Below are 15,970 nucleotides of genomic sequence, written 5' to 3'. Positions count from 1 at the left end.
AGACTGTTTATCTAACAACTCCTGAGCAATCAGTGCTGACGAGTTTCATTGCTTGCTTTTCCACACTCAGGTCCCTGTCAGAGCATCGCTACAAGGCTGACACATTTGAGAGGCTGTATCTGTTCCACAACACAGATCCTGGTGGGTAAGTCCGCTTTATTACTAGCAGGGTCTCAATTTAAAGGGTCACAGTGTGACTCCTCTATTCCTCAATAGGATCAAGGGTTAATATCTCCTTCAGGGGAGATTATTTGGAACAGTTTAGTTTTTTTTTATTTACTGCTTTAACTTTGTGAGGGTTTTGGGCTCATAAGACTGTGTACTTGGGCTATGGAACAAGCAGGTTTCACTTTCGTTTTGTGAGTTGTTCCGCTCATATTAGCTTTGCATTCTTTTTTTATAGCAGGGGAAGTCCTGTCTTACACACTACATGACTGGGTGCGGCTTCATTCACTTCCTTGCGATCCTGCTGCAGGCAGCACTCCTGAGGAGAGAATTTTCACTGATAGCTTGTCTAGGTCGTGATAAGTGCCCCTGCCATTGGGATTGTAAAGGTGCCTGTCTAGATTAAAACCGCTTTATTTCTCTTGTAAGGTGTATCCAGTCCACGGGTTCATCCATTACTTGTGGGATATTCTCCTTCCCAACAGGAAGTTGCAAGAGGACACCCACAGCAGAGCTGTCTATATAGCTCCTCCCCTAACCCCCACCCCCAGTCATTCTCTTGCAACTCTCGACAAGATAGGAAGTCTCAAGAGATATGTGGTGACTTAGTGTAGTTTTACCTTCAATCAAGAGTTTGTTATTTTTAAATGGTACCGGCGTGGTACTGTTTTACTCTCAGGCAGAAATTAGAAGAAGAATTCTGCCTGGAGGTTGATGATCTTAGTGGTTTGTAACTAAGGTCCATTGCTGTTCTCACACATAACTGAAGAGTATGGGAAAACTTCAGTTGGGGGAACGGTCTGCAGATTACCTGCTTTTAGGTATGTTCAGTATTTTTATTTCTAGAGAGATGATAAGTTCTAGAAAATGCTGACAGATCCTTGTGTATTTGAGGTAAGCTATATGCAGTGATTTAACAACGACTGGGATCATGCTTACAAAACAGGGTAATACTCATGTTAATACTCATATTACTTAGTGACAAAACGTTTACATGTTTTCATAAATAGAACGTTTTTTTCTCTGAGGGAGATAAGTCTTTATTTGGGGCCTAGTTTCCACATGGCTAGTCAGATACTCCTAGGAGTACTTTATTAAGGCCCCTCTGACATCCAGTACATGGTGGGAGGGGCCTATTTTCGCGCTCTAAATGCGCAGTTTCCTGCAGACTGAGACATCCAGCTTCCCTAGAGGAGTCCTCTGGCATCTGAGGACCATCATAAAGGGTTTATTTCTTCACTAAATCGTATTTGAGGGCAGGTAGGAGCCTCAGCAGAGCTGTGGCATGGTGCTCAACTGTCTTGTACCGGTGGTTGACGTTTTTTAAATCCGGTTTGGGGGCTAAGGGGTTAATCATCCATTTGCAAGTAGGTGCAATGTTGCTTTAGTCCCTTACACATACTGTAAATATTTCGAAGACTTTACTGTATTTTTACACTGTTTTGCAGTTTAAGTGCTAGTTTTTTTCTCTTAAAGGCACAGTAACGTTTTTGTTTAATTGCTGTTTCACCTTTATTAAAGTGTTTTCCAAGCTTGCTTGTCTCATTACTAGTCTGTTAAACATGTCTGACATAGAGGAAACTCCTTGTTCAATATGTTTGGAAGCCATTGTGGAACCCCCTCTTAGAATGTGTACCAAATGTACTGAAATTTCTATAAACTATAAAGACCATATTATGGCGCTTAAAGATTTATCTCCAGAGGATTCTCTGACTGAAAAAAGGGAGATTATGCCATCTAGCTCTCCCCATATGTCAGCACCTATAACTCCCGCTCAAGTGACGCCAAGTACATCTAGCGCGTCTAATTCTTTTACCTTACAGGACATGGCGGCAGTTATGAATGCTACCCTCTCAGAAGTATTGTCCAAACTGCCAGGGTTACAAGGAAAGCGAGACAGCTCTGGGGCTAGAACAAATACAGAGCTTTCTGACGCTTTAATACCTGTGTCCGATATACCCTCACAATACTCAGAAGCCGAGGCAGGAGAGCTTCTATCTGTGGGTGACATTTCAGATTCAGGGAAGGCGTTGCTTCAGTCTGATTCTGAAATGACAGCGTTTAAATTAAAGCGACTCTGGATGACTGTGAACCCATTGTAGTTCCAGAGAAATTGTGTAAGATGGACAAATACTTTGCAGTGCCTGTTTACACTGATGTTTTTCCAGTCCCTAAAAGATTTTCGGAAATTATTACTAAGGAATGGGATACACTAGGTGTGCCGTTCTCTCCCCCTCCTGCTTTTAAAAAGATGTTTCCCATAGATGCCGCCATACGGGACTCGTGGCAGTCGGTCCCTAAGGTGGAGGGAGCAGTCTCTACCCTAGCTAAGCATACAACTATCCCTGTCGAGGACAGTTGTGCTTTCCTAGATCCTATGGATAAAAAATTGGAGGGTCTCCTTAAGAAAATTTTTATACATCAAGGTTTTATTCTCCAGCCTCTTGCATGCATTGCCCCAGTTACTGCTGCAGAGGCTTTCTGGTTCGAGTCTCTTGAGGATGCTCTACAGGTGGAGACCCAGTTAGATGATATTTTAGACAGGATTAAAGCTCTTAAGTTAGCTAATTCCTTTATCTCTGACGCCATTTTTCATTTAGCCAAGCTAACGGATAAGAATTCAGGTTTTGCCATTCTGGCGCGTAGGGCGCTATGGCTTAAGTCCTGGTCAGCAGACGTTACTTCAAAGTCTAAGCTTCTTAACATCCCCTTCAAGGGACAGACCCTTTTCGGCCTGGTCTGAAGGAGATCATTTCTGATATTACTGGAGGAAAAGGTCACGCCCTTCCTCAGGATAGGTCCAATAAGTTAAGGACCAAACAGAATAATTTTCGTTCCTTTCGAAACTTCAAGAGTGGCGCAGCTTCAGCTTCCTCTAATGCAAAACAAGAGGGAAATTTCGCCCAGTCCAAACCAGTCTGGAGACCTAATCAGGCTTGGAACAAGGGGAAGCAGGCCAAAAAACCTGCATCTGCCTCTAAGACAGCATGAAGGAGTAGCCCCCGATCCGGGACCGGATCTAGTAGGGGGCAGACTTTCTCTCTTCGCTCAGGCTTGGGCAAGAGACGTCCAAGATCCCTGGGCACTAGAGATTGTTTCCAGGGGATATCTTCTGGAATTCAAGGGTTCATCTCCAAAGGGGAGATTTCACCTCTCAAACTATCTGCAAACCAGATAAAGAGAGAGGCATTCTTACGTTGCGTTCAAGACCTTCTGGTTATGCGAGTGATCCACCCAGTTCCAAGGGAGGAACAGGGGCAGGGTTTCTATTCAAACCTGTTTATAGTTCCCAAAAAAGAGGGAACGTTCAGACCAATCTTGGATCTCAAGATCCTAAACAAATTTCTCAGGGTCCCATCTTTCAAGATAGAGACAATCAGAACCATCCTTCCTATGATCCAGGAGGGTCAATATATATGACTACCGTGGACTAAAAGGATGCTTATCTCCACATTCCGTTTCACAGAGATCATCATCAGTTCCTCAGTTTCGCCTTCCTAGACAGGCATTACCAGTTTGTGGCTCTTCCCTTCGGATTAGCCACGGCGCCAAGAATCTTTACGAAGGTTCTAGGGTCTCTACTGGCGGTTCTAAGTCCGCGGGGCATAGCGGTGGCTCCTTACCTAGACGACATCCTGATCCAGGCGTCGACTTTTCAAAATCGCCAAGTCCCATATGGACATTGTTCTGGCCTTTCTGAGGTCTCACGGGTGGAAGATGAACAGAGAAAAGAGTTCACTCTCCCCTCTCACAAGAGTTTCCTTCCTAGGAACTCTGATAGATTCAGTAGAAATGAAAATTTTTCTGACAGAGGTCAGGATATCAAAGCTTCTAACTTCTTGCTGTGCTCTTCATTCCACTTCTCGGCCGTCAGTGGCTCAGTGTATGGAAATGATCGGCCTGATGGTAGCGGCAATGGACATAGTTCCGTTTGCCCGCCTACATCTCAGACCACTGCAACTTTGCATGCTCAATCAATGGGATGGGGACTACACAGATTTGTCTCCTCTGTTAAATCTGGATCAAGAGACCAGGGATTCTCTTCTCTGGTGGTTATCTCGGGTCCATCTGTCCAGGGGAATGAGTTTCCGCAGGCCAGAGTGGACTATAGTGACGACAGATGCCAGCCTTCTGGGTTGGGGCGCAGTCTGGAATTCCCTGAAGGCTCAGGGTTCGTGGACTCAGGAGGAGGCCCTCCTTCCGATAAACATTCTGGAGCTAAGAGCGATATTCAATGCTCTTCAGGCTTGGCCTCAACTGGCTGCGGTCAGATTCATCCTATTTCAGTCGGACAATATCACGACTGTAGCCTATATAAACCATCAGGGGGGAACAAGGAGTCCCCTGGCAATGATGGAAGTTTCCAAGATAATTCTTTGGGCAGAGGTTCACTCTTGCCATCTCTCAGCTATCCATATCCCAGGAGTAGAGAACTGGGAGGCGGACTTTCTAAGTCGGCAGACTTTTCATCCGGGGGATTGGGAGCTCCATCCGGAGGTATTTGCCCAGCTGATTCAACTATGGGGCAAACCATAACTGAATCTGATGGCGTCTCGTCAGAACGCCAAGCTTCCTCGTTACGGGTCCAGGTCAAGGGATCCCCAGGCAACGCTGATAGATGCTCTAGCAGTTCCCTGGTCCTTCAGCCTGGCTTATGTGTTTCCACCATTTCCTCTCCTCCCTCGTCTGATTGCCAAGATCAAGCAGGAGAGAGCTTCAGTGATTTTGATAGCACCTGCGTGGCCACGCAGGACTTGGTATGCAGATCTGGTGGACATGTCATCCTTTCCACCATAAACTCTGCCACTGAGGCAGGACCTTCTACTCCAAGGTCCATTCAAACATCCAAATCTAATTTCTCTGCGTCTGACTGCTTGGAGATTGAACGCTTGATTTTTTTCAAAACGTGGTTTCTCCGAGTCGGTCATTGATACCTTGATTCAGGCTCGAAAGCCTGTCACCAGGAAAATCTATCATAAGATATGGTGTAAATATCTTCATTGGTGTGAATCCAAGGGTTACTCGTGGAGTAAGGTCAGGATTCTTAGAATATTATCTTTTCTCAAAGACGGATTGGAAAAGGGAGTATCGGCTAGTTCCTTAAAGGGACAGATTTCTGCTCTGTCTATTCTTTTGCATAAGCGTCTGGCGTTTTGTCAGGCTTTGGTTAGAATCAGGCCTGTGTTTAAACCTGTTGCTCCGCCATGGAGTTTAAATTTAGTTCTTAAAGTTCTTCAAGGGGTTCCGTTGGAACATTTGCATTCCATAGATATCAAGCTTTTATCTTGGAAAGTTCTGTTCCTAGTAGCTATCTCTTCGGCTCAAAGAGTTTCAGAGTTATCTGCCTTACAGTGTGATTCCCCTTATCTGATCTTCCATGCAGATAAGGTAGTTTTGCGTACCAAACCTGGGTTTCTTCCTAAGGTGGTATCTAATAAGAATATCAATCAGGAAATTGTTGCTCCGTCTCTGTGTCCTAATCCTTCTTCAAAGAAGGAACGTCTGTTACACAATCTTGACGTGGTTCGTGCTTTAAAGTTTTATTTGCAAGCTACTAAGGATTTTCGTCAAACATCTGCATTGTTTGTTGTCTATTCTGGAAAGAGGAGAGGCCAAAAGGCTTCGGCAACTTCTCTTTCTTTTTGGTGGGAAGCATAATCCGTTTAGCTTATGAGACTGCTGGCCAGCAGCCTCCTGAAAGAATTACAGCTCATACTACTAGAGCGGTAGCTTCCACATGGGCTTTTAAACATGAGGCCTCTGTTGAACAGATTTGTAAGGCGGCGACTTGGTCTTCGCTTCATACTTTTTCTAAATTCTACAAATTTGATACTTTTGCTTCCTCGGAGGCTATTTTTGGGAGAAAGGTCTTACAGGCAGTGGTGCCTTCCGTTTAAGTTCCTGCCTTGTCCCTCCCTTCATCCGTGTCCTAAAGCTTTGGTATTGGTATCCCATAAATAATGGATGAACCCGTGGACTGGATACACCTTACAAGAGAAAACAAAATTTATGCTTACCTGATAAATTTCTTTCTCTTGAGGTGTATCCAGTCCACGGCCTGCCCTGTCACTTTAATGCAGGTGTTTTTATTTCTTTCATGTAATTAGCAAGAGTCCATGAGCTAGCGACGTATGGGATATACATTCCTACCAGGAGGGGCAAAGTTTCCCAAACCTCAAAATGCCTATAAATACACCCCTCACCACACCCACAAATCAATTTTACAAACTTTGCCTCCCATGGAGGTGGTGAAGTAAGTTTGTGCTAGATTCTACGTTGATATGGGCTTCGCAGCAGGCTGGAGCCCGGTTTTCCTCTCAGTGTGCAGTGAATGACAGAGGGATGTGAAGAGAGTATTGCCTATTTGAATTCAATGGTCTCCTTCTACGGGATCTATTTCATAGGTTCTCTGTTATCGGTCGTAGAGATTCATCTCTTACCTCCCTTTTCAGATCGACGATATACTCTTATATACCATTACCTCTACTGATTCTCGTTTCAGTACTGGTTTTGCTTTCTACTACATGTAGATGAGTGTCCTGGGGTAAGTAAGTCTTATTTTTTGTGACACTCTAAGCTATGGTTGGGCACTTTTATATAAAGTTCTAAATATAGGTGTTTAAACATTTATTTGCCTTGATTCAGGATGATCAATATTCCTTATTTCAGACAGTCAGTTTCATTATTTGGGATAATGCATATGAATTAAGACATTTTTTCTTACCTTAAAAATTAACTTTTTTCCCTGTGGGCTGTTAGGCTCGCGGGGGCTGAAAATGCTTCATTTTATTGCGTCATTCTTGGCGCTGACTTTTTTGGCGCCAAAAATTTCTTTGTCATTTCCGGCGTCATACTTGTCGCCGGAAGTTGTTCGTGTCTGCGTCATTTTTTTGACGTTTTGCGCCAAAAATGTCGGCGTCACCGGATGTGGCGTCATTCTTGGCGCCAAAAGCATTTGGGCACCAATAATGTGGGCGGCTTTTTTGGCGCCAAAAAATGTGGGCGTCATTTTTGTCTCCACCTTTTTTCTCACATTATTTAAGTCTCATTTTTCATTTGCTTCTGGTTGCTAGAGGCTTGTTCATTGGCATTTTTTCCCATTCCTGAAACTGCCTTTTAAGGAATTTGATAGATTTTGCTTTATATGTTGTTTTTTCTCTTACATATTGCAAGATGTCTCAGATTGACCCTGGATCAGAAGCTACTTCTGGAAAAACGCTGCCTGATGCTGGTAAGTGTATCTGCTGTAAACTTGTGGTATCTGTCCCTCCGGCTGTAGTTTGTGATGAATGTCATGATAAGCTTGCTAATGCAGATAGTATTTCCATTAGTAATATACCATTACCTGTTGCTGTTCCATCAACATCTAATACTCAGGATGTTCCTGTTAATATAAGAGATTTTGTTTCTAAATCTATTAGGAAGGCTATGTCTGTTATTCCTCCTTCCAGTAAACGTAAAAGGTCTTTTAAAACTTCACATTTTTCAGATGAATTTTTAAATGAACATCATCATTCTGATTTGTCTGTTTCTGATGATGATTTTTCGGGTTCAGAGGATTCTGTCTCAGATATTGACACTGATAAATCTTCATATTTATTTAAAATGGAATTTATTCATTCTTTACTTAAAGAAGTTTTAATCGCTTTAGAGATGGAGGAATCTAGTCCTCTTGATACTAAATCTACTAAGCGTTTAAATTCGGTTTTTAAACCTCCTACAGTTATTCCGGAGGTTTTTCCTGTCCCTGATGCTATTTCTGAAGAAATTTCTAGGGAATGGAATAATCTGGGTAATTCATTTACTCCTTCTAAAAGGTTTAAAAAATTGTATCCTGTGCCATCTGACAGATTAGAGTTTTGGGACAAAATCCCTAAAGTTGATGGGGCTATCTCTACTCTCGCTAAACGTACTACTATTCCTATGGCAGATAGTACTTCCTTTAAGGATCCTTTAGATAGAAAAATTGATTCCTTTCTAAGGAAAGCTTATTTATGTTCAATTAATCTTCTTAGGCCTGCTATTTATTTGGCTGATGTTGCAGCAGCTTCCACTTTTTGGTTGGAGGCTTTGGCACAACAAGTGTCAGATCATAATACTCATAGCATTGTTAAACTTCTTCAACATGCTAATAACTTTATTTGTGATGCCATCTTTGATATCATTAGAGTTGATGTCAGGTATATGTCTTTAGCTATTTTAGCTAGAAGAGCTTTATGGCTTAAAACTTGGAATGCAGATATGTCTTCTAAGTCAACTTTGCTTTCCCTTTCTTTCCAAGGTAATAAATTGTTTGGTTCCCAGTTGGATTCTATTATTTCAACTGTGACTGGGGGGAAAGGAACTTTTTTACCTCAGGATAAAAAAATCTAAAGGTAAATATAGGGCTGCTAATCGTTTTCGTTCATTTCGTCAGAATAAGGAACAGAAGCCTGATCCTTCCCCTAAAGGAACAGTTTCTGTTTGGAAACCATCTCCAGTCTGGAATAAATCCAAGCCGTTTAGAAAGCAAAAGCCAGCTCCCAAGTCCACATGAAGGTGCGGCCCTCATTCCAGCACAGCTGCTAGGGGGCAGATTACGATTTTTCAAAGAAATTTGGATCAATTCGATTCACAGTCTTTGGATTCAGAACATTGTTTCACAAGGGTACATAATAGGTTTCAAGGTAAGGCCTCCTGCAAGAAGATTTTTTCTTTCTCGTATTCCAATAATTCCAGTGAAGGCTCAAGCATTTCTGAAATGTGTTTCAGATCTAGAGTTGGCTGGAGTAATTGTGCCAGTTCCAGTTCTGGAACAGGGTTTGGGGTTTTACTCCAATCTATTCATTGTACCAAAGAAGGAGAATTCCTTCAGACCAGTTCTGGATTTAAAAATATTGAATCGTTATGTAAGGATACCAACATTCAAAATGGTAACTATAAGGACTATTCTGCCTTTTGTTCAGCAAGGGCATTATATGTCCACAATAGATTTACAGGATGCATATCTGCATATTCCGATTCATCCAGATCACTATCAGTTTCTGAGATTCTCTTTTCTAGACAAGCATTACCAATTTGTGGCTCTGCCATTCGGCCTAGCAACAGCTCCAAGAATTTTTTCAAAGGTTCTCGGTGCCCTGCTATCTGTAATCAGAGAACAGGGTATTGTGGTATTTCCTTATTTGGACGATATCTTGGTACTTGCTCAGTCTTCACATTTAGCAGAATTTCATACGAATCGACTTGTGTCATTTCTTCAAGAACATGGTTGGAGGATCAATTTACCAAAGAGTTAATTGATTCCTCAGACAAGGGTAACCTTTTTAGGTTTCCAGATAGATTCAGTGTCCATGACTTTGTCTCTGACGGACAAGAGACGTCTGAAATTGGTTTCAGCTTGCCGAAACCTTCAGTCTCAATCATTCCCTTCGGTAGCCTTATGCATGGAAATTCTAGATCTTATGACGGCTGCATCGGACGCGATCCCCTTTGCTCGTTTTCACATGCGACCTCTTCAGCTTTGTATGCTGAACCAGTGGTGCAGGGATTATACAAAGATATCACAGTTAATATCTTTAAATCCGATTGTTCGACACTCTCTGACGTGGTGGACAGATCACCATCGTTTAGTTCAAGGGGCTTCTTTTGTTCTTCCAACCTGGACTGTGATCTCAACAGATGCGAGTCTCACAGGTTGGGGAGCTGTATGGGGGTCTCTGACAGCGCAGGGGGTTTGGGAATCTCAGGAGGCGAGATTACCCATCAACATTTTGGAACTCCGTGTGATTTTCAGAGCTCTTCAGTCGTGGCCTCTTCTGAAGAGAGAATCGTTCATTTGTTTTCAGACGGACAATGTCACAACCGTGGCATATGTCAATCATCAAGGGGGGACTCACAGTCCTCTGGCTATGAAAGAAGTATCTCGGATACTTGCTTGGGCGGAATCCAGCTCCTGTCTAATTTCTGCGGTTCACATCCCAGGTGTAAACAATTGGGAAGCGGATTATCTCAGTCGCCAGATGTTACATCCGGGCGAATGGTCTCTTCACCCAGAGGTGTTTCTTCAGATTGTTCAAATCTGGGGTCTTCCAGAAATAGATCTGATGGCTTCTCATCCAAACAAGAAACTTCCCAGGTGTATCTGTCCAGATCCAGGGATCCTCAGGCGGAGGCAGTGGATGCATTGTCACTTCCTTGGAAGTATCATCCTGCCTATATCTTTCCGTCTCTAGTTCTTCTTCCAAGAGTGATCTCCAAGATTCTAAAAGAGCGTTCGTTTGTTCTGCTGGTGGCTCCAGCATGGCCTCACAGGTTTTGGTATGCAGATCTTGTTCGGATGGCTACTTGCCAACCTTGGACTCTTCCGTTAAGACCAGACCTTCTATCTCAAGGTCCTTTTTTCCATCAGGATCTCAAATCATTAAATTTGAAGGTATGGAGATTGAACGCTTGATTCTCAGTCATAGAGGTTTCTCTGACTCCGTAATTAATACTATGTTACAGGCTCGTAAATCTGTGTCTAGGAAGATATATTATCGAGTCTGGAAGACTTACATTTCTTGGTGCTCTTCTCATAAATTTTCCTGGCATTCTTTTAGAATTCCTAGAATTTTACAATTTCTTCAGGATGGTCTGGATAAAGGTTTGTCTGCAAGTTCTTTGAAAGGACAAATTTCATTGTTTTGTACAGGCTTTGGTTCGTATAAAACCTGTCATTAAGACAATCTCTCCTCCTTGGAGTTTGAATTTGGTTCTGGGGGCTTTACAAGCTCCTCCGTTTGAACCTATGCATTCTCTGGACATTAAATTACTTTCTTGGAAAGTTCTGTTCCTTTTGGCCATCTCTTCTGCTAGAAGAGTTTCAGAGTTATCTGCTCTTTCTTGTGAATCTCCTTTTCTGATTTTCCATCAGGATAAGGCGGTGTTGCGGACTTCATTTCAATTTTTACCTAAAGTTGTGAACTCTAACAACATTAGTAGAGAAATTGTGGTTCCTTCATTGTGTCCTAATCCTAAGAATTCTAAGGAAAAGATCATTGCATTCTTTGGATGTAGTTAGAGCTTTGAAATATTATATTGAAGCTACTAAAGATTTCCGAAAGACTTCTAGTTTATTTGTTATCTTTTCCGGTTCCAGGAAAGGTCAGAAGGCCTCTGCCATTTCTTTGGCATCTTGGTTAAAATCTTTGATTCATCATGCTTATGTCGAGTCGGGTAAAACTCCGCCTCAAAGGATTACAGCTCATTCTACTAGGTCAGTTTCTACTTCCTGGGCGTTTAGGAATGAAGCTTCTGTTGATCAGATTTGCAAAGCAGCAACTTGGTCTTCTTTGCATACTTTTACTAAATTCTACCATTTTGATGTGTTTTCTTCTTCTGAAGCAGTTTTTGGTAGAAAAGTACTTCAGGCAGCTGTTTCAGTTTGATTCTTCTGCTTATAATTTCAGTTTTTTTCATTATAAGATTTAAACTTTATTTTGGGGTGTGGATTATTTTTTCAGCGGAATTGGCTGTCTTTATTTTATCCCTCCCTCTCTAGTGACTCTTGCGTGGAAGTTCCACATCTTGGGTATTTATTATCCCATACGTCACTAGCTCATGGACTCTTGCTAATTACATGAAAGAAAACATAATTTATGTAAGAACTTGGATTGAGTCCTTATGGAGGTGCGCACATGTGAGAAGCAGAGCACAAATAACAGAACCAGTCTCGGGGGAGGCAAGGTATATCCCCACCACAGGCAACCCGATTTGACGGCAGCACTCCCGAGGAGAGGATGATGGCAGATATCTGTAGGAGCAGAAGAAAAAGAGAGGCGCCTTATGGGACAGTATCGTGGTGTCGCTAAGATGCAGGATTGAGCGAACAGCACACACAGATGGCAAGATACTCACAAGTGAGATGGCATAAACGTATGCCAAACTAGACAGGACGGAACCTTAGTCGTCCGCCAGACGGTCCAATAGGAAGAAGGCTCTAGCGCTCCAATGGTCCAATCCGCAACGGCGGAAAAACACCGACGTCAGAGACCCACAGCGTCTGTGGGAGGATTAATGGCTCAGAGTCCTTGGTGTAAGTGGCAGGATACCGCACCAAACATAGGATCGGAATGATGGTAGACAAAAGAGCGGGGGTATCATAAAAGAAATTTTATTTATAAAAATTAATTTTAAAACTGTTTAAAATACTAATAATACGTGGAAACAGCAACGCGTTTCTCGACCTTCCGGTCGTTTCATCAGGCTGATATTCACTTTGAAAACCCCGCTCTATTAAACATAATGATCATCCAATCATAGACCGGTCTATTGTCCACACCCATCGTAGAACCAATCATAAGTTGTGATTGGTATCTATAGTAACAGTTACACCTGCTCTGTAATCAGAGATGAAGAGTGTGAAGACAACAATGCCGACTGTGATCAGTGTACACAAATAACCACAAAATGAGTACAATGTCAGAATATAGTAAATTCATATGTAGTTCAAATCACAATATCAGATGGTACTAAAAATTGACAGTTATTGCTAACGTAAAAAAGTGTTTAGCTAAAAAGATGAAACAGGGTTGTATCTGTATTTCTCATGTGTAATAATTACGATAACAAAGGAAAATTTAGAATATGATATAAACCACCAGACATACAGAAACAGTATTGTTACACCATCTGTAAGCTAATGATGATTGTAATAAATTCTCGATCATACGGCGTGAATAAATTAATATTCATAGGCATGTTGGTAATGTGATAGCATATTTAAAGGGACCATGTTTTCTGATAGATGGTAATGTAATAGCATATTTAAAGGGACCATGTGTTCTGATAAATGGATATAATAAATTGGTATCCATATATGTTGATGGTGTAATGTATTTTGACAGATAGATTTGATAGATTGGTATCCATAGGTATGTTGTTGGTGTGATAGCCTCCACATATTTAAAGGGCCCATGTGTTCTGACAGATAAATATCAGTGTGTGGTCATAAGTAAATCGTCTTATGTCTAAATCTGAATATGATTAACTTAAAAGATATTCTTAATGGTTAAGCTAGTTATATCTAGTTGGTCCGAGACCATAGACGTCTACTCCAATAGGGACAATTGATTAGTAGTATATAACCTACATCAAACTCAGGCAGAGGGACTAGAGAAATGGACCTTTATGAGAAGGCCGCCAAATCGACACATAAATTGAGACCATCAGGGTGCATTCTTTTCAGCAGATGGATCCAATAAGTCTCCCTCTGTCTGAGCCTAAAAAACAGATTATAAAGGTGGGATTTAGGGATGAATTCTATGGGATTGACAGAATAACAGTTCAGATCTCCCCTATGTACATCGTTACAGTGTCTTGATACACTATGAAGTCTATAGTTATTCTTCATATTCCGATGGTGTTCAGACCATCTGGTACTAAGGTATCTACAGGTACGCCCTACGTATTGTACCCCACAGACACATGTTAGTAGATAAACTACATAAGAGGAAGCACAAGATGCACGACCAATGATGGTATAGGATTTATGGGTGATACTAGACCTAAAAGTTTTCTGCCGATCACCAATGAAAATACACATCTTACAACGGGCTCGTCTGCACTTATAAGACCCATGTTGTAAAGTATTTCTATTATTACCCGAAAAAGGCTGTCTATGTTTGACAATCTTACTCGGGCCAACATTGTTTTGAGGGTCGGTGCCCTTCTATAGACTATTCTAGGTTTGTCGTCCAAAATTCTTTTCAAAATAGGGTCTTTAAGTAATATTTGCCAATGACGTGTGACAATCTCTCTAATTAAATTATGGTTAGAGTTGAATTGGGTAATGAACAACGGATCTTTGTGAAAGGTACTGTTATTTGTAGGTTCTAATCGTGCATTAGGCCCAGTAAAGTACAACTCCCTATTATCATTTTTGGCTCTCAAGAAGCCATTTTCAATGATAGAGTTAGGGTAATGTTTCTCCTTAAAGCGTTCCTTTAAGGTGAGACTTTGTGTTTCGTAGTCAGCCATAGAACTACAGTTTCGGCGCACTCTTTTAAACTGGCCTTAAGGGACGTTCAATTTCCACGGGTGATAGTGACAGCTCTTGAAGTCAAGATCTATTACAATCTACTGCCTTAAAATGGGTAGTGCTAGTCACTTGACCCTCAGTAAAACAGAGATTAAGATCTAGGTACACTATTGATTGCCTCTCAATAGTACTAGTAAACGCCAAACCTCTATTGTTGGTGTTTATATGTTCAACAAAAGATTCAGCACTGGACGGTTCGCCCCTCCAGATAAAGATAAGGTCATCTATATATCTGCCATAGTATACCAGGTTCGCCCCGTATGCTGAATCATAGATGTAACATTGTTCAAAGGAACCCATAAACAGGTTCGCATAACTGGGGGCGAACCTGGTACCCATGGCCGTACCCTTTGTTTGGATATAGAATTCATCCTGAAAGACAAAATAGTTATGTCTCAAGATGAAAGCAATAAGATCTAGAAGAAACTCTCTTTGGGTCTGTGGTAAATAAAAATCTTGTTCCAGATATTCAGAGATTGCCTGTAGGCCCATGTCATGGGGAATGTTGGAATATAGGGCCTGAACATCACAGGTGACCCAAATCATATCGGGTGTAATGCGGTATGATTCCAGTTTTTTAAGGAGATCGGCTGAATCACGAATGTAGGATTCTAGACCTAAAACGTACTTCTGTAGGAAGTAGTCAACATATGATGAGACATTGTCAGTAAGATTGCCAATCCCTGCTATTATAGGTCTTCCGGGGGGCATGAACGGTTCTTGTGAACCTTAGGAAGGTGGTAATAAAAGGCCAGATTGGGTTCAGTCGGGATCAGATAATTTTTCTCTTTTTTCAGGAGTATGCCTTTATCAAAGGCTGATGTTATAATTTGTTTTAGTATGGCTTTAAACTCCACAGTGGGGTCTGAGTGCAATTTCTTATAGTAAGAAGTATCATGTAGGATTTTCCTGGCTTCCAATAGGTAGTCAGTTCGATCCTGAAGGACCACTCCACCGCCCTTATCGGCCTGTCTTATTGCCAGAGATTTATTATTTTTAAGGTTGTTCAATGCACGTTTTTCATTGGGATATAAATTATCTTTATTTGGGATCTTTTTTGATATTTTCTCGAAATCATCGTTCACTAATTGTCTAAATATCTCAATGTGTGAATTATTGTTGAGTTGAGGCGTAAAATTAGATTTATTTTTGAAGGGTGTATGTATATAACCATCACATAAATGATCCATCAAGGTCTCTGGGTCATATGTGGGAATTGTTTCATGTCTAAGCCTATCATCCATGGAATTGGGGAGAATTGGCCTCATTGTGTCATTTTTCAAAGTTTTTTCCGCAAAGTATTTCTGCATGGATAACTTTTGCGTAAATTGGTTTAAATCGACGAAGAGTGAGAACGTATTATGTTTGTTGGTAGGACAATATGACAGACCTTTGCCCAGGACCCGTATCTCATCATTTGTCAGGTTATGTGAGGATAGATTATAGATACCCTTTTTTAGGGTCTGTAATCGTGCCTCTTTGATGGCTGTGCCTCTTCCTCTGTGCCCTCGTTTCCGTGAGGTCTTTTGCCTTTTTGTGGGGCCGTAAGGGAGGTCACCGGTTCTAGGTAACTGGATATGGTTTTCTGTTTCCATGCTGGTGGTCTGGGGCCTGATTCTAAAAATTGAGAAGAATTATTAGAGGATGGTCCTGCCTGATCATAACTTGGGCCTGGATTAGAAATAGGAAGGCGAGTTGATTCAGCCCTATATTGATCATTATTTGTGTTCATTTGTGATCTATTGT

At 41.6% G+C, this 15,970-nt stretch overlaps 1 protein-coding gene across 1 annotated transcript in view; it reads left to right on the top strand.

Moving 5' to 3' along the window:
- RAD50 (RAD50 double strand break repair protein) overlaps positions 1–15,970 on the top strand; it is a 917,823-nt gene that overhangs the window by 234,322 nt on the left and 667,531 nt on the right. The gene's annotated exons all lie outside the window — the stretch shown is intronic.

The sequence above is a fragment of the Bombina bombina genome, chromosome 6, assembly GCF_027579735.1.
Source record: "Bombina bombina isolate aBomBom1 chromosome 6, aBomBom1.pri, whole genome shotgun sequence".
Taxonomy (NCBI): domain Eukaryota; kingdom Metazoa; phylum Chordata; class Amphibia; order Anura; family Bombinatoridae; genus Bombina; species Bombina bombina.
This window is presented reverse-complemented; position numbering and strand designations above follow the sequence as displayed.